The following is a 6,356-nucleotide window of genomic DNA, read 5'->3' on the forward strand; positions in this document are numbered from 1 at the left end:
TTGGTTTGATAAAAACCGGGTTCAAATCAGTTTCCGAAAAGATTGAAAAACTAGCTGAAAATCAAGCAGAAATCTGATAAACTTTTGGAGAAAAAAAATGTTTTTGGTTTTTGAAAAAACATGAAAACGTGTATTCAAGGAGTTTTGGGGTCAAAATGCAATTATTAAAAAGTTTGGGTTGAAAATTAATTAATCAAAAGTTGACGGGCTAAAGTGCAAATATTAAAAGTTATAGGGGTCAAAGTGCAATTTCCAAGAAGTCTGGGGGTCAAAATGCAATTTTTGAAAGTTAAATAAAATATTATTATTTTAATAATAAAATATTAATATATTATTTTATTAATAATATTACTTTAATAATAATATTATTTTATTAATAATAATAAAATATTGATAAAAAGACAGTTTTTCCTGAAAGCCTCAGGAAGGCAGATTTGATTCCAGAATTCTCTAATTTCCTTTACTAAACACCTAAGAAGAGGTATAAGAGAAGATATAGAGGTATATGAGGTAAAAAAACAAGATTTTGAAACCTGTGTTTAAGTTAAAAAGAAAAGGAGTTAAAAGTGATATAGCTGTGTACCTAACCTTACAGGGTAAACAGAAATTGTAAAATGAGCTTTCTGTGATGTTGTAAAGCTTGATTTATGATGATTGCTAAGTGATGGAGAGTATGGTTATATGTGAATTATGAGCCTTCGGGCAATGCTTGTGAATGTTGTGCGGGGACGCCCATATTGTGATGTTGCTTCCCAGACAGGCTGCGGTAGAGTAGTACCAGCCCTGCAAGCTGAATGCTTGGTAGAGGCCTGACTTGCATACCTACGGTATATTGAGACCTGAGCAAATACCAGCCCTGCAAGTCGAGAGCACTTGGTAGAGGGAATGCGGTACTTAATCTGGGATTAAGTTCTGGGAAGGCCTTATCTGACTTGGAGGGTCGGATTGCGTCGGGTACGGGTCGAAATCGACAAATGAGCTCATTACATGCAGTAGGGACAGACATGCATCATACTTGTTTGTGCATTATTTATTGCTTATCTTCTTGTGTTCTTGTTCTATTCCTTGTTTGTTTGAGCATAACTGTGTGATTGCATATTAATGTGTGAATGTGCATTTACTTCCTATTTTCTCTCTTGTTCATGTGTTAGTTTATGTTGCTGTTATGTACATATTACTCTATATTTATTTAAACTTCTATGACCACGGACATTATAAACGAACTTAACTGTAAACCCAGAACTTACTAAGAACTCCCCAGTTCTTACCCCTTACACCTCTACAGATGGACACGGGAGTCCTATTCTACGAGATTGATCCACCGTACATCCACGAGGACCCGGTGCGTGGCGAGTATTACATCTACTGTGCGGTACCTCGTATCCGTAGTTATGTAGTTCGTGGTAGACCTTTCCAGTACCCTATTAGGATGGCATACTTTAATCCTGATGCACCCTATGACTTTCCTTTATCTTGGTTACACCCCGGCGGACCTGGGATACCTCATCCTGAGGAGCAGATGCCACCTCTACCTGACTATCTGGTGCACGAAATTGTGATATCCAGGCTCGAACAATCCCTGGCAACGTGAGCAACTTGATACACGTAATCGTGATTACACTTTAATTATGTAAAATTCATGGCTCTTTCTTTCCCTGGCAATGGCGCCAAGAATATGGTGCCAATACCGTGGTTCACAACTTCGATACAACTAACCAGCAAGTGCACTGGGTCGTCCAAGTAATACCTTACGTGAGTAAGGGTCGAATCCCACGGAGATTGTTGGTATGAAGCAAGCTATGGTCACCTTGCAAATCTCAGTTAGGCTGATATAAATTGATAATGATGTTTTCGAATACTAAATAATAGAATAGAATAGGGATAGAAATACTTATGTAATTCATTGGTGAGAGTTTCAGATAAGCGAATGGAGATGCTTTTGTTCCTCTGAACCTCTGCTTTCCTGCTATCTTCATCCAATCAGTCTTACTCCTTTCCATGGCTGGCTTTATGCAAGGGAATCACCGTTGTCAGTGGCTACATCCCCTCCTCTCAGTGAAAAATATGCTCACATGCTCTGTCACAGCACGGCTAATCATCTGTCGGTTCTCGATCATGCTGGAATAGGATTCACCCTCCTTTTGCGTCTGTCACTAACGCCCAGCACCCACGAGTTTGAAGCTCGTCACAGTCATTCAATCATTGAGTCCTACTCGGAATACCACAGACAAGGTTTAGACTTTCTGGATTCTCTTGAATGCCGCCATCATTCTAGCTTACGCCACGAAGATTCTGGTTAGGAGATCTAAGAGATATTCATTCTAGCTTATTTCATGTAGAACGGAAGTGTTTGTCAAGCACGTGTTCATAGGGGAGAATGGTGATGAGCGTCACACATAATCATCACCTTCATCACGTTCTTGGGTGCGAATGGATATCTTAGAAGTGAAATAAGATGAATTGAATAGAAGACAGTAGTACTTTGCATTAATCTTTGAGGAACAGCAGAGCTCCACACCTTAATCTATGGAGTGTAGAAACTCTACCGTTGAGAATACATAAGTGAAAGGTCCAGGCATGGCCGAGATGGCCAGCCCCCAAACGTGATCTAAGATAGCATACAACTGATCAAAGATGGTTCAAAAGATACCTAATACAATAGTGAAAGGTCCTATTTATAATAAACTAGCTACTAGGGTTTACATGAGTAAGTAATTGATGCATAAATCCACTTCCTGGGCCCACTTGGTGTGTGTTTGGGCTGAGCTTAAGTGTTGCACGTGTAGAGGTCCTTCTTGTAGTTGAACGCCAACTTTTGTGCCAGTTTGGGCGTTCAACTCTGGTTTTGGCTCCTTTTCTGGTGTTGGACGCCAGATTTGGGTAGAAAGCTGGCATTGAAATACGTCATCTATTCTTGGCCAAAGTATGGACTATTATATATTGCTGGAAAGCCCTGGATGTCTACTTTCCAACGCAATTAAAAGCGCGCCATTTCGAGTTCTGTAGCTCTAGAAAATCCACTTTGAGTGTAGGGAGGTCAGAATCCAACAGCATCAGCAGTCCTTCTTCAACCTCTGAATCTAATTTCTGCTCAAGTCCCTCAATTTCAGCCAGAAAATACCTGAAATCACAGAAAAACACACAAACTCATAGTAAAGTCCAGAAATGTGAATTTAACATAAAAACTAATGAAAATATCCCTACAAGTAACTAGATCCTACTAAAAACATACTAAAAACAATGTCAAAAAGCGTATAAATTATCCGCTCATCACAACACCAAACATAAATTGTTGCTTGTCCCCAAGCAACTGAAAATCAAATAGGATAAAAAGAAGAGAATATACTACAAATTCCAAACTATCAATGAAACAGAGCTTCAATCATATGAGCGGGACTTATAGCTTTTTGCCTCTTGAATAGTTTTGGCATCCCACTTTATCCATTGAGGTTCAGAATGATTGGCATCTATAGGAACTCAGAGTTCAGATAGTGTTATTGACTCTCCTAGTTCAGTATGATGATTCTTGAACACAGCTTCTTTATGAGTCTTGGCCGTGGCCCTAAGCACTTTGTTTTCCAGTATTACCACCGGATACATAAATGCCACAGACACATAATTGGGTGAACCTTTCCAGATTGTGACTCAGCTTTGCTAAAGTCTCCAATTAGAGGTGTCCAGGGTTCTTAAGCGCACTCTTTTTTTGCTTTGGACCTTGACTTTAACCGCTCAGTCTCAAGTTTTCACTTGACACCTACACGCCACAAGCACATGATTAGGGACAGCTTGGTTTAGCCGCTTAGACCAGGATTTTATTCCTTTAGGTCCTCCTATCCATTGATGCTCAAAGCCTTGGGATCCTTTTTATTTGCCCTTGCCTTTTGGTTTTAAGGGTTATTGGCTTTTTGCTCTTGCCTCTTGGGTTTAAGAGCTTTGGCTTTTTCTGCTTACTTTTTCTTTTTTTTTCTATTTTTTTCGCCTATTTTTTTTTCTGCAAGCTTTGTTCTTTGCTGCTGTTTGTTGCTTCAAGAATCATTTTTATAATTAAGCTAAGTTCAAGGATAAATTTGAAACTCATGTACTTCTTGTTCTTTTGAATTAAAATATTTTTCTTTTAAGAGAGGTGATGGATTCATAGGACATTCATAACTTTAAGACATAGTTACTACTACTAATGATCATGTAATGAAGACACAAACATAGATAAGCACATAACATAGAAAACGAAAAACAGAGAAAGCAAGAACAAGGAATGAATCCACCTTAGTGATGGTGGCGTTTCCTTCTTGAGGAACCAATGATGTCCTTGAGCTCTTCTATGTCTCTTCCTTGTCTTTGTTGCTCCTCCCTCATTGCTTTTTGATCTTCTCTTGTTTCATGGAGCATGATGGAGTGCTCTTGATGTTCCACCCTTAGTTGTCCCATATTGGAACTCAATTCTCCTAGGGAGGTGTTGATTTGCTCCCAATAATTTTATGGAGGAAAGTGCATTTGAGGCATCTCCGGGATCTCATGGAAATGAGCTTCTTGCGCCTCTTGAGCTCCATGACTGGGCTCTCTTGCTTGCTCCATCTTCTTCTTAGTGATGGGCTTGTCCTCTTTAATGAGGATATCTCCCTCTATGTCAATCCCAGCTAAATTGCATAGGTGGCAAATGAGATGAAGAAAGGCTAACCTTGCCATGGTGGAGGCCTTGTCAGCCACCTTGTAGAGTTCTTGAGGTATAATCTCATGAACTTCCACCTCTTCTCCAATCATGATGCTATGGATCATGATGGCCCGGTCTATAGTAACTTCAGACCGGTTGCTAGTGGGAATGATTGAGCATTGAATGAACTCCAACCATCCTCTAGCTACAGGCTTGAGGTCCAATCTTCTTAGTTGAACCGGCTTGCCTTTGGAGTCAATCTTCCATTGAGCTCCTTCTACACATATGTCCATAAGGACTTGGTCCAACCTTTGATTAAAGTTGACCCTTCTAGTGTAGGGGCGTTCATCTCCTTGCATCATAGGCAAGTTAAACGCCAACCTTACATTCTCCGGACTAAAATCTAAGTATTTCCCCCGAACCATTGTAACATAGTTTTTTGGATCCGGGTTCTTACTTTGATCATGGTTCTTGGTGATCCATGCATTGGCATAGAACTCTTGAACCATTAGGATACCGACTTGTTGGATGGGATTTGTTAGAATTTCCCAACCTCTTCTTTGAATTTCATGTCGGATCTCTGGATACTCATTTCTTTTGAGTTTGAAAGGGACCTCGGGGATCACCTTCTTCTTGGCCACAACATCATAGAAGTGGTCTTGATGGGCTTTGGAGATGAACCTTTCCATCTCCCATGACTCGGATGTGGAAGCTTTTGTCTTCCCTTTCCCCTTTCTAGAGGATTCTCCGGTCTTAGGTGCCATCAATGGTAATGGAAAAACAAAAAGCTTTTGCTTTTACCACACCAAACTTAGAATTTTTCTCGCCCTCGAGCAATAAAAGAAAGAATAGATGAAGAAGAAGAAGAAATGGAGGAGAGGGAGAAAGTGATGTGGTTCGACCAAGAAGGGTGTAGAGGGTTTGTATTGTGTGAATTTGAAGAAGAATGGAGGGCTTTATATAGGGAAGGGAGGGGGGTTAAGGTTCGGCCATATGGGTGGGTTTGGGTGGGAAATTGGTTTTGAATTTTTAAGGTAGGTGGAGTTTATGAGGTAGGTTTATGGGGAGGAGTGGATGGATATGAGTGGTGAGGAGGTGATGGGGAAGAGAGATTGAGGTGATTGGTGAAGGGTTTTTGGGGAAGAGTGTTTATGGGGTTGTGTGAAAGAGAGTGGTAAGAAGAAGTGAGTGGAGGTAGGTGTGGATCCTGTGGGGTCCACAGATCCTGAGTGGATCCTGTGGGGTCCACAGATCCTGAGTGGATCCTGTGGGGTTCACAGATCCTGAGGTGTTCAAGGATTTACATCCCTGCACCCATTAGGAATGTAAAAATGCCTTTGCACACACTCTGGGCGTTCAGCGCCAGGTTGGTGGCCATTTTGGGCGTTCAGCGCCCATTTGTGTGCCATTTCTGGCGTTGAACGCCAGAACCATGCCTGTTCTGGCGTTCAGCGCCTAGAAGCTGCCCATTTTGGGCATTCAGCGCCAGAACCATGCTCTGTTCTGGCGCTGAACGCCAGATAGATGTTCCTCCAGGGTGTGATTTTTCTTCTGCTGTTTTTGATTCCGTTTTCAATTTTTATATTTATTTTGTGACTCCACATGATCATGAACCTAAAAAAACATGAAAAACAATAAAAATAAGAATTAGATAGACATTGGGTTGCCTCCCAACAAGTGCTTCTTTAATGTCAATAGCTTGACAGTG

The sequence above is a fragment of the Arachis ipaensis genome, chromosome B01 (genome assembly GCF_000816755.2).
Source record: "Arachis ipaensis cultivar K30076 chromosome B01, Araip1.1, whole genome shotgun sequence".
Classification (NCBI taxonomy): domain Eukaryota; kingdom Viridiplantae; phylum Streptophyta; class Magnoliopsida; order Fabales; family Fabaceae; genus Arachis; species Arachis ipaensis.